This window comes from Pithys albifrons, chromosome 17, assembly GCF_047495875.1.
Source record: "Pithys albifrons albifrons isolate INPA30051 chromosome 17, PitAlb_v1, whole genome shotgun sequence".
NCBI lineage: Eukaryota > Metazoa > Chordata > Aves > Passeriformes > Thamnophilidae > Pithys > Pithys albifrons.
The window spans coordinates 7,296,789-7,312,288 of record NC_092474.1 but is presented as its reverse complement, the minus strand read 5'-3'; positions in this window follow the sequence as shown (position 1 = coordinate 7,312,288).

Below are 15,500 nucleotides of genomic sequence, written 5' to 3'. Positions count from 1 at the left end.
CACCACCCCCATGCCCTGCATGGGGGTGGCAAAGCCCAAACTGCTGCTGCCCAGCACAGGGATGGATCCATCCATCCCATTGTTTCTCCTGAGGGAAAACCAGTGACTTTATGGAGGGTGATCACCCTGAGCAGAGCAGTGTCCCCCAAACCCAGCCCAGGGCAGGATCCATTCCCCTGCACGGTGCCAGGGATGCTGTGATGACACTGCCAGTCACTGTCCCATCTGGACCACCCTCAGGATGGTCCCCAAGGGCAGAGGGTGCAGCTGGTGGGTCCAGGGGTGGCATCACCCATGAGATCACCACTTGCAAAAGCAGAAGCTCAGGACAAGCCTCCCTTCACAGCCCTCAAGGTGGGAATAAAAGCAAAACCAATCCCTGCATGAATGGATTTGCTGCAGCACTGACCAGAGCACAAGGCTCAGGACACAACCCCCCCTTCCTTAGGGCCTCCTGCCCACAGGGGCAGCATTTTTAGCTCAGCTACTTCCCACCCCCAGGTTTTCCCCCCACTCATCCCCTCCATGGATGGGGGAACCAGTGGAGACACCCCAGTAACAGCCTCCCACCTGCACCGCTCGCAGCACCTGCATTTGAATGGCTTCCTCTGCCTCCAGCAGAGCTAAAAACACACAAAAAACCCTAAAACCCTCTGCAGAGCCTGGCTGGGGGTGTTGAGGTTCTCCCAGCCCATGGGCTGTCAATCTGCCCATCCTGCTGCCCTGGAGTGATGCTGCTGTGGATTCCTCCCTGCCTGGAAGGGGCACAGCCATGTCCCACCAGGTCCCAGCACCAACCCCAGACCTGCCAGTGCCTCCCAGCAGGAGCAGAGCTCAGTCCAGACTGGTAAATGCACCTTTGAAGGGCTCAAAACAACTCCAGCAAAACTCCAGAGGCACTGGGGAGGTTCCCCCAAGGAGAAGAGGGAAACGAAGGGGTTGCAAACTCACCCCACTGAAATCACAAACTCCAAGCCTCGAAAAACTTAAAACTCTCCAAAAAGGGGGGGGGGGAATGTCATTCCCATCCTCCACTTCCTGCTCTGCAATACTGCAGGGGTTTCTCCATCACTCCCTGAGGAGAGAGAGCTTTGAGGCTCACCTTGGCTTCATGGAGAACTTACGTACATGTGAAAGTATTTTGGGAAAAAAAGGAGAAGCAAAGCACGTGGGTAATTAGTGCTCCACTGGCTTCACACAGAGCCTATTCCTGTGCCAAACCAGAAGGCTCTGATTAACAAGGTCAGTTAAATAAGCAAATTGTTCATTTGAGTCCCCACCACCACCTCCACAATCCGCAGTGCAGCAGCAAATTCCCACTGGGAATGGGGGGTCCCGGCACAGCCAGGGGGGCTTGTGGGGTGGGCACAGGTTTAACAGGGTGCCCTGGCAGCACAGACAGCACCACGAGGCCAGCACCCATTTCTGGGGAGATGTGGGTGGGCAAGGGGCTTGTGCAAGGTCACATGGAGCAGGAGTATCCACCTCAACCCTGAAGTAGGGGAAAACACTGGAAAATACCTGATTTTTCCTGGCAAAGAGGATAAAGAACACTCAGCACTGGGGAAGAAAACTCCTTCCCCCAACTAGAACTTTCTGCTAATAATGGAGGAGCCATGAGCATTTTGCTTTGTTGTGGATGGAGCAGAGCCCAGGGCGGGTTCCTGAAGGAATTCACAATCCCTTCCTCCACCTATAAATAATAGATTTGGAAGATCTACTTTGAATTACTTCCAGCAAGTACCCTCGCTTGCCCTAATGCTTGGGCCTGCATTTTCAGCACATGGCAGAGAACAGAACAGCACAGGGTGGCTCTTTCCCCCTGGCCAAATCCTCGCTCCCAAGGCAGAGGATGTGGCCCATCCAAGTGGGGATCGATGGGATGCAGCAGCGTTTAGTTAATGAAATGGAAAGATCCCAACCTGAGAGGCTGCCAAGACCTGCCAGGGTTTGGCTGACCCCGGAGGGTCCTGGAGCTGGTCCCCCTGGCTCTGGGATGGGCAGGGCTGTGAGGAGCCCTCCAGCTGCTCCGGGTTCTCCGGCGGTGCTGGAGGAGGCAGCAGCTCCCGCCGGCGCCGACACATCCGGGGCAGAGCCAGGAATAGCAGTGAGGTCTTAATTTCTGGCCTTAAGGAAGGGCCACATGACTGCAATCACTCTGCTCCATTACTCCTGAGTGCCAGAGCCCAGGGATGTGGTCCTGCCCAGATAAACGGGACCGAACACCTTCCGTGGATCCCTGTGCCCCTCCCAGCACCACCAGGAGGTGCCAACTCATGGGCACATCTCCAGCACCCAAAACCTGGTAGGTGCAGTGACAGCGACCATCAGGTCCCTCTGACCCTCCAGCACTCCTGCACCAGCAGGGAAAGGCAGCAGGAGCCCCATGGCACGAGCCCATCCCACCCCATGGCACCAGGAAGGACTCAGAGCTGCCGGTGCCCCAGGCAGGACCCAAAGCCACCCACAAACTGGGCACCTGCAATGAGAGACCCTCACACTGCTTTAGCCACCTGGAAACAGCAAATTGGGGTAGAAAAGAGAGAATTCAGGATTTTCCAGGCCCCCAGTGCAACACCCAGGTTTTTACAGAGAGCTCAGCGCTTCACACTCGATGCCTGCAGAGATTGTCTCCACCAGCAAAGACACTGACACAGGCAACCTATTTCTCCAGCCTTCTCAGCTCTGCAATGCAGCTTTCTTAAATATTGAATAAGTCTGCTGCTCTCCACCACCTGCCAGTGCCAATGATGAGGTAATTTAGCATTGACAAAGCCTGATGTGATTAATCTGGTTTGAGAGGGGCAGGTTTGAGGGCTCGCCCATTCACTGGGAAGGCACTCGCAGACCGAGCAGCGGAGGCAGCCAGACCCCAACCAGCCAACCCAAACCGCTGCTCTGCTGCCAGCTGGGAGATCATTCCTGTGTGCCAGCACCAAACAGGAGGGTCTGGGCTTGGATGGATCCCACAGTGACCCCCTGTTGGGCTGGGGGGGGGGGTTGCAGGCTGGCAGGGGAGCGGGTTTACACTCCACGTGTGGAGATGGGGATGGGGACAGAAAAACAGGATACAAGGATGGGATCACCTCCTGGGGCTCCTCAGCCTCTTTTCCAAAGAGAAGAGTGACATATTTTGGGGTGACAAGGACCCACTAGGGAGGAGCAAATGTAGGAGCTGGGATGTGCTAAAACAGAACTGTCTCCTCATGCCTCAGTTTGGCTGGAAATCATTCCCAGCTCACGAGGACGTTTGCTGCCATCTCCCAACTCCATCAGGGTCAGATCCTGCCTTCTCCAGCTGCAGGGCCCACACCTGGCACTCAGGAAGGTCTGCAAACCACAGGAGACCCCAAGTCCCAACCAGACACTGAACCCCACCCTTTCAGCTCTGCCCTGAGCATCCCTCAACATCCAGGCTCTTCCCTCCTCAGGAAAAGGGGTTTGCACAGGGCACACTGCACACCACTCCCTACAGCACAGGGGACCCTTGGCATGGCATTCCCATGGCTACGGAGCCACAGAGCTGCCCAAACAGGCAGTGAGTGCTCACTGTCCTCCAGCTCCAGGTGGGATCTGGCATCCCTGGATTTACCTGCAGAGGGGCAAAAAAAGGTGGCAACAGCCCCCAAACAGCTGCTGGAGCAGCTGTGAGACACTGCCAGGGGATCCCAGAGCACAGGGAGGGCCAGCAGGGCAGCCCAGCCCCACAGGGAACACACCACAACTCCCTCCAATCCCCACCTTCCACCATTTGTCTCATGGGCTTAGAAAGTTCAGGCAAAACTGGGCACTTGTTTTATGAACAGCCCATTTGGAGGCTTTCCTTTAAAACAGAAAAGAGGGAGGCTGAGCCCTCTGGCAGAAATGCTGCTCGGCCTGGAGAGCCCTGGGACACCTGGAAAAGTCCAGAATCGGAGCACGGGACAGCAGGACAGTCCCAGATGAAGCAGCAGGTGTCCGTGTTCCCACAAGGATCCTCCAGCAGCCCAATAATGTCTCAGTGTTGGATCAGGCTCTGGGCACAAAAACCCTCAACCCCCTCCCAGCAAACAAGAGTCAGGGGGCCTGGGAACCTTTGGAAAGAGCCAGAACCAGCCTGGGGTCCTCACATCCTTCAGCCCCACACCAAGCCCTTGCAGGGAACAGCATTCCTGCCATTCCTGGGCCACCTTTAGCTGACTCATTAAAGCTAAAAGTGACAGCCACATTCCCAGGTGACAGTGACCCACAGACAGCTGTGGAAATCCTGGCCATCCTCAGTGCCCTGACTCCACAACAAGCCCACCCAGCAGCACCCAGCCAGGCAATCCCAGCCCCACAGTGTGCCAGGATGGCACCACCACAGCCTGGCACACACAGGAGCCCCCAGAGCTGCCCCTGCCCTCCAGCTATGCCCACACCACAGAACCCCAGGGCCCACCTCAAGGCCATGCCTGTGCTGCCTTTGAATTCCCACAAGGTGCTGAGAAATGCCTTAATTCCCAGCTCCTCCAGACAAAGCTCCATCCCAAGGCAGCCGAGCAGCAATGTACAGTCAATTTTATTTAAGCAGCACGTTGACATTTCCTCCAGCAGCTCCTTCACAAACCAAACACTGTTATGATGCTGTCACAGGGATTTACTCCCCTTGATTAATTACAGGAAAGACAGCGGTAAAAAAACCAAACATCATTTCTGGGTTTATCCAACTTCCCTGTGGCTGCCAGAGCTGGGGGTCCTGGCAATGCCTGAGCCCTCCTGGTGCTGCCATCGCTCCTTGTGCCACCCAGAGCTGCTCCAAAGCTGCTTAGCAACAGATAAATCCCTGCCTGGCTCCAGCATCACACCCTCGATGCCCAGGACAGGGAAAACGGGCAGAGCCACCAGGATGGACCAGCCCCAGCAGAGCTTCCAGCACAGGGACCCTCACACAGCAACGGCGCCTGAAGGAAGTTTAACAAAGGAAAAAGGCTGGGAAGCACCAGCCAGGTGTGTTTGGAGGTGGCAGGTCCTGCCCACTGCCAGGGGAAGTTTCCCTAAGGTGGTGACAGCACCCAGAAGATGCCCCAGGAATGGCAGAGGCCACGGTGGCACAGCACAGGAGCAGCAGCAGGGCTGGCACTCCCCTGAGTGGAGGATGCCCAGGGGTGCAGCTCCAGCTCCTCCTGGGCAGAGGAGCCACGTGGAGCCAGACCCCCCACACCGGGCTGTGCAGAGGGTCCTGCTGGTGTGGAGGGGATTCCTGTGGCACCACAGTCCAGCCCTCCCCATGGGCCACAGGGAGCCCAGCCACCCTCAGGGGTCACCCAGCTGAGCCTCTGCACCACACTGGGCTCCCAGTTCGCCCAGTCCCCAAACTCAGCTGCTCTCCCTCCCCAAACATCCTCCAGAGCTGGTTTCATGCAGCCAGACCTGCTCAGCACCAGAGGGTCGCTCCTCACCTCCCGGGTCCGGAGAAGCGAAGTGCTCCCTCCACCACGGAACGAGATAAACCATTCCCACCTCTCCCCCAGGATGTGCGAATTAATCAGCCTGGCCTTGGGGGGCGGAGCCCTCCTCCCTTCCCAGACCTTGAGTGCTCAGCTGGGACCACCTGGAGCGATTCATTACTCTAATCACTAATTGGCAGTGACTGCAGTGACATCTTCACCGGGCTGTGGGCAGGAGGAGGGCACCGAGCCAAGGCCACCAGCGAGCTGGCAGAGGGGTCGCTGCTGCCAGCACAGCCCCCGGGACCGGCGATGCACACGGGTGACCATCTCATTTTCATCTCCCAGAGAAAGCCCCTCAAACACAAAGAGAGGCTGAGGAGCTGTGACCCCTCACCCTCCCTCTTTCCTTCCCCTTGCCCTTCCCAACTCAGGGAATGTTGGACACCAGCACAAACCCCGCGGCCCGGGAGGCGCCCCAGAGTCCTGCAATGGGCTCCTGGCTTTCCCTCTCGCTACTCCACACAAAAAAATGGGCTTTGCCCACTCTCAGCACGGTTTGTGGCTCTCCTGGGAGCCGGGGCAGCGCCAAGGCAGGTCTGGCCAGGCAGAGGCGTGGGCTGGAGGCAGCGCCGAGCTGGGCACGGGGTTGGCACCCAGGTGGGGTGCTCTGAGCAGGGTTGGTGGGGCTGGGGCTCCCCTGGAAGGCCACCCTGCAGGGGATGGCACACAGCAGGCACCGCATTGCCTGGCGCTGGCACTGCCCGAGCCCGGGGGCTGCTGTGGGAGAGCAGCGCCCACCCCGCACTTCCTCCCGGGGGTTCCCAGCGAAGCACCCACTGCAGGCTCCAGAAATTGCCAGCCCCCCAGGCTGGTGCCCACGGAGCCCCCAAGGCAGATCTCCTGAGTCAGCCCTCCGGCAGCAGCGCGCTCGGTGCCTGCCGGATGAATGATGCATCATCAAATAAAGCCCAGTGTCACAACATTAACAATATTTATTTTCAGGCTAAGCTGCAGCCTGGGCTTTTGATACCAGTAATTAAAGCAAATGGTTCATCTGTTATCAGCTCTGCATCCCTGGAGCCAACTGGCCGCGTTTTGAAGCCCTGTGTTATCTCTTTTTCTTGCAGCCTCATGGGCTGGGGGGGATCAGGCTGATCCACACACACAATTCCAGGATCCCGGGAGGAGTGTGGCATGGCCCGAGCCCGAGGCAGAGCCACGGCCGGGCAGCCCCCCCGCTCAAAGGTTTATAGCAGGGAAATGAAGGAGTGTTAAATGCACAAAGACAAATTGCTGCTCCAGCTTATACCTGGAACCAGGATGATTAGAAAGACAGCAGCAGGAGAGGCAGCCAGTCCCTCTCCCGAAGGAGCCCGTCCCCGGGAGCAGCAGCATCTCCTCACGGCCGAGGGGGGCTGCGTTTGCTCCCGGGGGTTCCAGGCGACTCCAGAAAGGGTTTTGGTGCCTCTTGCACCACTTCTGTCCGTCCTGGGGAAGGAACAGCAAAGGCACCTGCCAAAGCCCTGGGACCAGCCCTGAGCTGGGCAGCGATGCCCTTCCAGAGCCCCAGCGGGGAGAGGAGCACCCCAAATGCCCCCACGGCAGGGCCGGTTCTCTCCCTCACCCACCGCTTGGGAAGGGGTTCAGCCCTCGGTGCCACCGCAGCTCCCGCTGGGCACACTCTGGGGACAGGAACAAGAACCAATTTGGGAGCCTTCAACCCCCCCCCCCCCCCCCCCGATGCCCAACACACTTCAAAGTGTGAGGACCACCAGCAGCACCCAGAGGCCCCCCGCAGCCGCACCCACGGGCAGTGCCAACCCCACGCACACCCAGGGACCCTCCACCTGCACCCACGGGCAGTGCCAACCCCACGCACACCCAGAGACCCCCACACCAGCACCCACGGGCACTGCCAGCCTCACGCACACCCAGAGACCCCCACACTCGCACTCATGGCCACTGCCAACCCCACGCACACTCAGAGACCCCCCACACCCGGACCGACGGGCAGTGCCAGCCCCACGCACACCCAGAGACCCTCCATCTGCACCCACGGGCAGTGTCAGCCCTACGCACACCCAGGGACCCCCACACCCGCACCGACGGGCAGTGCCAGCCCCAGGTACACCCAGGGACCTTCCACCTGCACCCACGAGCGATGCCAGCCCCACACACAGCCAGGGACCCGCTCCAGCCGCTGCCACCCACGGGCGCAGCGGTCGGGGCTGGGGGGGGTCACCCACCGCCCACACCGCCCCGAGATGCTGCAACTTTCCCGGGGCCGGGAGCGGGGCTGGGGGGAACGAGAATCCCTGGATCTGCATCCCCATCCCTGTCCCTGCGGAGCCTCGGGCATCCCGGGCACGTCCTGCCCGCCCCGGGGGGCTGCGCTGGACCCCCCCGCTGCCGCTGTCCCGCTCCCCTTACCTGGGCGGGGGTGCCGGGGTGGGTGCGGAGGTCCCGCGGGGCCGGGGCCGCTCCCCGCGCACCGGGCTGGGCACTGCGCGGCTCCGGCGCCAGCACTGCGGAGCGGCGCGGGGCGGCGCGGGGAGGGGACACGGGAGGGGACACGGCCGGGGCCGCCCCGCTCCGCGCCCGCCCCGGGGAGCCGCCCCCTCCCGGGCACAGCCCCCAAACCCTGTCTGGTACCCCCTCCCGCGGCCGGTGGGACGGGGGGCGGCAGCGAGACCCCCCTGCCCATCCTCTCCCCCATCCCGCGCTTATTCTTCCTCCTCATCCTCAACCCTTTCTCACCCTTATCTTCCAGCCCCTCTCCCATCCCATCCTTGACCGCTGCAGGGTGAGGGAGGGGATTCTTCCCCTCTTCTCTGCTCTGGGGAGATCCCAACCCGCAGTGTTGCCTCCAGCTCTGGCATCCTCAGCACAGGAAGGACATGGAGCTCCTGAAGCGAGTCCAGAGGGACACAAAGATGCTCCAGGGCAGGAGCCCCTCTGGGATGGAGCCAGGCTGGGAGAGCTGGGAGGGCTTACCTGGAGAAGGGAAAGCTCCAGGGACATCTGAGAGCCCCTTCTAGTGCCTAAAGGGGCTCCAGGAATGCTGGAGAGGGGCTTGGGACAAGGGATGGAGGGACAGGACACAGGGAATGGCTTCCCACTGCCAGAGGGCAGGGATAGATGAGATATTGAGAAGGAATTCCTCCCTGTGAGGGTGGGCAGGCCCTGGCACAGGTTACCCAGAGAAGCTGTGGCTGCCCCATTCCTGGGAGTGTCCAAGGCCAGGCTGGACGGGGCTTGGAGCAACCTGGGATAGTGCAAGGTATGGAACACCTGCTCTGCTCAGACCTTGGAGGGAGGAAAGTTCCTCATTCCTTCAGCTGGATTTCCCCACTTTTCCATAGATATTTTCACCCAGCTGCACATAAGCCTCTCATGAAAACCTCACTTTTTCAGGATTTAAAAAGAAATCCCCAAAGAGACAGAAATCCTTGCAGGATGGACCGTGTTCCTGCCTTCAGCAAGGAAAGTATTGCACCACTCAAGGCTGAGTGTTGATTGGCATCCTCTAAGTGCTTGATGGACACCTCCTTCCCTTCCAGGCCCAACTCTGTGTTTTTATTTAGCAAAAGAATTCCTCACTTATGCAAAATAGTTGGAGAGAGAAGCACAGGACTTTCAAGCTGATCTGTCTTGACACCTTCCTCAGAGATTCACAAAAAGCAGCAGAAATTTGAAAATCAGATCTAAAACTGGCTTTCCAGAAAGGAAAAAAGCAACACCTGCTTTTGTCTGTTCTGAATACCTGGCACTTCCACACTCCTTTTTTTAGCCCATCTTCTAAAATAAAAGAGCCAGTTTGATTTTTTTGTGGAATTAGAAATGCATTTTGGCAGTCTGGCAGATCCTGCAGCACATCAAAGCAGGGGGGGGTTATTTATTTCTTTCCTGCCTGGTTTATTTTTATGCTCAGCAGCCCTCTGGTTCTCCAGGAATTGCTGTGTTTCCCTTGGGATCTGACTGAGCACAGTTACCCTCCGTGTCTGACCCCAGGGCCATCCTGCCCGGACTTGGGGGGAGCACATGGAGCAGCAGATCCTGCCTGGATGCTCAAGTTCAAGTGCAGGGGCAAAAATCCTGGAAGTTTGTAGGGCTGGATGGTGAGATGGAGCCCATGATGGAGCCAGGGCTGGGAATGGAGCCCAGGATGGAGCCAGGGATGGAGTCAGGGATGAGGCTGAGGATGGAACCCAGGATGGAGCCAAGGATGGAGCCAGGGATGGAGCCAGGGATGGAGCTGAGATGGAGCCCAGGATGGAACCAGGAATGGAGCTGAGATGGAGCCCGGGATGGAGCCAGGACCAAGGCTGGGAATGGAATGTTTCCCTCAGGGCAGCACCCAAACCCAGTCCTGCTGACTCAGCCATTGCCAGCCCTGCACCTCTGATCGGGTGCTCAGGGAGGAAACATCTCCCCTCATTTGCAACTCAATTAGTTGCATCTAATTGAAGCCCAGGGCAGGACAGAGGGAGAGATGAGCCAGCACCAAGCTCACATTATCCCTCTGGTATCGGCAGAGTGAGCCAGTCCAGTGGAAAAAGGAATATGAGCTTTATAAAACAATTTTTTTCTGTGTTTTAAATGAAGATTAAAGGTGGTCTGGTGGAAATCTCTAAACTCTCAGAGCTCAAGCACACACAAAGTCTGAATAACAGCTGACTCTGGTAGAGGGGAAAATAAATCAGAAGCACGTCAGGCCCTCCCCACACAGCTTCAAGCACGGTCGAACGAGTTAAATTAAAAGGATTTATGGCAGCTTGAGTGCCCTGGAGAGCATTTTTCACTCCTGTAAATCACTGAAAGCTGAGCTGCTCCACCTCGAGCCGGCCTGGCCACAGATCCCAGTGGATGCCCCAGGAGCTCCCTGGGATGTGCCAGCAGGAATCACGAGTGGGCTCCACCTTGGCACGGGCTGCCCAGGACACCCCACCAGGGGCTTTGGTGCGACTTGGTTATGTGATAGACAAGAGAAGTGGGAAAGGACCCACCACCCAGCACCCAAAACGCACAACCAGCTGGATTATTCTTTGGAAAGAAGGTGGAGGAGAAAAGAGCAGGAGGAGGATGGAGAAGGGATGAAGGGCACCAGTCTGAGCTCTGTGAGCAGCAGGACAGAGCCTGGCAGCTCAATCCAGGGAGGCTGTCCCAGCACTTTAAGTCCTTCTTTTTCAAAGAGAGAAAAACCCCAAGTCAATATTTTGGCTGGAGCAGCAGAAAACCACCCCTCAGACTCTCCCTCAGGAGCTGCCAGGGATGCAGCCACATCCACACGGGCTCATTAACACCTTGAGCCCCTCCAGGCCACCCTCCTGCCAGCTCTGAGAATGACAAGCAAGGCACAAACCAGAGGAGACATCCTTGATTAATCCCCCCAGATACAGCACTGGAATTAAAACAAAAAAAAAAAAAAAGAAGAAGACATGAAAGAGGAAAGGAAATGAAATTTTCCCCCTTGTCACTTGATTCAGGTGCTGGGTTGTCACAGGGCAACCGGCTGCTCCAAGGGCTGGGGAAGGGATTTTCTCTTCTGGAGAAGCGGAGGAGGAACAGCACCTTGTGAGGGTGCCAGGACACTTCTGAGCACCCTCAGCATGTCAGCCCTCTGGTTCCATCCCTGCCAGAGCACCCACAGCGAGGGGGCTCAGCATCCCACACCACTCCCACCCAGCCCAGGTGAAAATCCCCCTCACCCCAGAGCCAAGAAAAGCCACGGGGACCCCAAAGCCCCTCGGGAGCATCCCCATGTCCCCTCCCTGTGGTGGCCCAGGCAGGATCTGGCCCAGCAGTGCTGCAGAGCCCCGAGCTCAGCAGGCCCAGCTCGCTCGTGTCGGCAGCTCATTACACTCTTTTAATAAGATACGTGCTGGTTTTACATTCATTTCTCACTCTGATAACGCTCTGTCCTATATAACTGCACTATTATCCTTGGTGAGGTGAGGGGAAGAATATATTTCCTACAAGACTGCCTGCATTAATTTTGCAGTAAGTGCCATAAAAGATTTAATCTGCAGCTCCTCTTTTGTTAATGGGATTAGTATAACTTATTTACTGATTTAATTAATTGGCATGTCTCGCACTCGGCTGCACGTGGTGTTTCAGAAACTCCCCGGTCTGAGCCGAGCAGGGCTGGGCGTGGTTTCATCCTGAGAGCACGTACCTGTGAGCCTGAAATAATTGAAATGCTTTCCGACGGCGCATTAAAAACAGGGGAGGAAGGAGTTTCATCTTCCTTCCCACCCCTGAGCGCAGAGCACCGGCTGTGCCACCCCACTGCGGGGATATATTCGGTGCCGGTTGTCACTGGTGTCACCCCCCGGCGCCGTGACAGCCCGCGGAGAGGGTTGGAGGCACCTCCCTCATCCCTCCTCACAAACACGGGGATTTATCTATGGATCCCATCCTGGGGGGCCCTGGGAGGGTGCTGAGCTGCCCCCCCGGCCTGGGGGAGTGGCACCCCCGCCACCTCTCGCCAGGCTTTATTTAGGTCACCCTGTGCTCGCTCGGCAGCCCCGCTCGCGGCGGGGGAGGTTGGACTTCACACTCCTGCTCTCCGAGCTGCTTTTCTAGGTCACCAACCCACAGCGGTGTATTAAAATAGAGCCTCTCCCCTCCCCGTGCCCAGCCCGTGGGCTGTGCCAGCCGCCAGCCGAGGGGAAGGGGTGCCCGAGGGCGGCTGCGCTCCCTGCCCCGCCTCGGGAATGCTGGGGGGCAGCGCTGTGCCCACACACCAACCGGCTCCCAGAGAATGTGCAGTGGGCACGGCCAGATGTCCCCGTGCTTGGGGACACGCGGATCCAGCAGCCTCTGCCCGGACAGGGAGCCCTGGGGAGGCAGAGGGTGCAGGGGCTGTGGTGTGAGTGCCCAGCTCACCCCACGCACCCACGGGACACCCTCAAAGCCACCAGCAACCATCTCACACCAGGGGTTGTTCTCCAGCTGGTTTTATTTCCCAGTCAGTCCTGCAGGACGCCGGTAGGTGGAGGTGCTGGTGACCCCCACCCTCGGCAACCCCTGGCACTGGGTGGCACCTCCGTGCCCCAGCCCGTGACCAGGGACGCCCACCTGGTGTCAGACTCCACAAAGGGATCCCAGCCCGCGGCTGAGCCCGGGAGGTGCCACCTCCAGCAGCGCTTTTTGGTGACTCTGCAGTGATCAGGTGCCAGCCAAGGGCGCTGTCCGGACGGGCAGGGCATTCCCAGCAGGCACGGAGCCCCAAGGAGCGTTTCTCCCACCCCGGGGCAAAGAGGCATCTCCCCGCTCTCATCGCCCTCCCAGCAGCTTCCAAGTGGAAATTTTACTCTGGGAAAGAAAAGCCCTGCCCGGCAGGTTCCTGCTGGTTCCCCAGCCTGGCTCCAGGAATATCTGCCCGTTCTGCCAACCCCCGGGGCAGATTTCAGTTGGCGGCTCCCCCGCTCCTGCCCAGCCGCAGCATCCACGTGGAGCGGCAGGGAGGAGGCAGAGAGGCTGCTCGGGGGCTGGGACAGGAGCACCAGGTCACCGGGAATGCCGGGGGCTGGCCTGGAGCGGTTGTTATCCTGTCCAGAGACTCCTTGGCAGCACGTGGTGGGTCTTCCGGGTTCGTTTGTTATTGTTTTTCTTCTCCCTGATTGTTAGAGAGCTCCTTTCCTGCACCCTGGGAATGCTGCTCTGCCCCTGCTTTGCCTGGAAAAGCTGTGGCTGTTCCATCCCTGGAAGTGTCCAAGGCCAGGCTGGACAAGGCTTGGAGCACCCTGCGCTGGTGGGAGGTGTCCCTGCCTAGGGGGTGGAACTGGACAAGCTTTAAGATCCCATCCAACCAAAACCATTCTGGGATTCTGTTATTCTTTCCAGGGCCAAAAGTTCCCTCTCATAGGAAAGGAAATCAATACTATTGATTGCCCTCTGCCCCACTGACCCCTCTGTGTCAGGGGCTGAGGGCCCTTCCCAGTGCTGGCCCTGGGGACTGGGCTGGCCAGGTTTGCTTTGTGGGGACCCGTCTGTGCTGCTGGTGCTCCCTGTTCCATCCAAACCCACCGCAAACCCTCAGCACATCTGAATTCCCCCATCTCTGTCGGGCTCAGGATGTTCCAGCAGCACCCAGGGGCACCTTTCCCAGCCACGCTGCTTGTTTAACAAGCTCAGGGATCAATACTGTCATCAAGCGCTGTCCAAGTGACAGCACGAGCCACACTCGGCTGCAAAGGGATTTGGTGCCAAGGGATTTGGCTGCCGAAGGATTTGGCTGCCGATTCTTCCCAGCACGGAGCAATTTGCCAAGTGTCGGTCCCAGGGGACAATCCCAGCCTGGACAGCAGGCAGAGGGTTTAGGCCCCCAGCTCAGCTCCCCTTGCACCCACAGGACACTCTCAGAACCCCCAGCAGCCACCTCATCCAAAGGGCTGTTTTCCAGCTTGTTTTATTTCCCAGCCAATCCTGCAGGATATCGATCCTGCTCGGGCTGCTGTCTCGGGGGAATGTTTGCTTGGAGGAATTAAAGCAGCAGCAGCAGCAGCAGCAGCTGAGTTTCTCACCTGAGAGTGCAGATGTTGCTGGGCAAGCACAAGGCACAGTTTGGGAGCTGGAAACCGGCTGGTTGGAGCTCCCAGGATGTGGGATGGTGTATTCCCAGCTGCCAGCAGGCCGTGTTTGGGGAGGAAACTCAGCAAATATCCCTCATCCCGGGCAACACAACGTGCTGAGATGCTCCACTAGTCCAGGGAGGACAAACAGCTCCAACAGCCGGCCCTGGAGCCTCTGCAGTCCCCCGGGAAGGGTTAAACCTGAAGTACCACAGCATGAATATTCTCTGCAACACCTGCATCTCCTCCGCAGGGGAGGGAGAGGAGAGGTTTGAGATATGCCAGAACTGTTGCTTTGATCTTCGGTGGAGTCATCTTGCTGCTGCTTAAAGGAAAAACAACCTCCCAGGGCTTTGATATTCCGGAATACACAAACACTAGGAGAAAACATTCCTGAATACGCGAACACTGGGAGCAAACAACTCCCAAGCAGTTAATGTGTATTCCCGCTGGATTCTGATAACCTGGATAAACAAGGCCTTAGAACAACCTCCCAGCATCCCTCCTCCCTGGAGGGTATTTGTGCCATCCCTTCTCCAGGAGAAATGTGCAGAAGGTCGGAGAAAGTCACCCGGATCAGCCCAATAAACACAGGTCACCCCTCGCTGGGCAGCTGATGGAGATTTGTGGCTCCAGGGGCTCCTCCTGGAGATAAAATGCTGTCCCTGGGCCTGTGAGCCAGGAAAGGGGCACAGCATGGGAACCACACACTAAATGTGTTGCTGGGCACCCACTGGATGGACAGACGGACACACGGCCAGATGCAGCAGCCAGCGATGGGGTTTTGTGTTGCTGCCCCAAAACCACCTCCCACGGAGGGATTCCCAGGCTTTGCCCTGGCTCTGGGCAGCATCTCCTGCTGCAAACACAGATTTTCTACTCGCTGGCAGCAGGAGGATTGTAGGGAGTGGAGTAAGGCAGGAAGGAGACAGTGCAGGGCTTGCTTTGACAGATCCCAATCGATCCCATTCGCTCCAGGGTGGTGGCACCGGAGCGGGGCTGTGCCATCGGCTGCAGCACCATGGGCAGCACCTTCCCTCGCACCGTGCACTCCACCGAGTGCACCTGCAAGCCCTGCCCTGGATTGCCACGCAAACCCCGAGCACAAATGGCAGTTCTTTCCCAGAGGATCACGCTGGGGGGTTGTGAATTCGAGCTTTGCTCCAGCAGGAGCAGCCAAGACTCTGCACAGACGAGTGCTCTGCTCCAACTGCTGCACTGGGATATCATGAGGTGTAACGGGCACGGTCTGTTTGAACCAAGAGATAACTAAGGAAGAGGAAATGACTTGGCAGGAGCTGAGCCCACATCCAGCCACAGAGATTTGGCAGGAGGCAGCACAAGGTTCCTGGAGCAGCTGGCAGAGCCAGGACAGGGCACCTGGGCAGTGCCAGCCCCGCTCCTGCTGACGGATTGAGAGTGACAGCCCAGAGCTCTGTGGCTGCAACTCCCTGTGGAGATCCACGAGCTGGGCCTTCCAGGTGAGCAGCTGACACACCCCTGCATCCCCTAC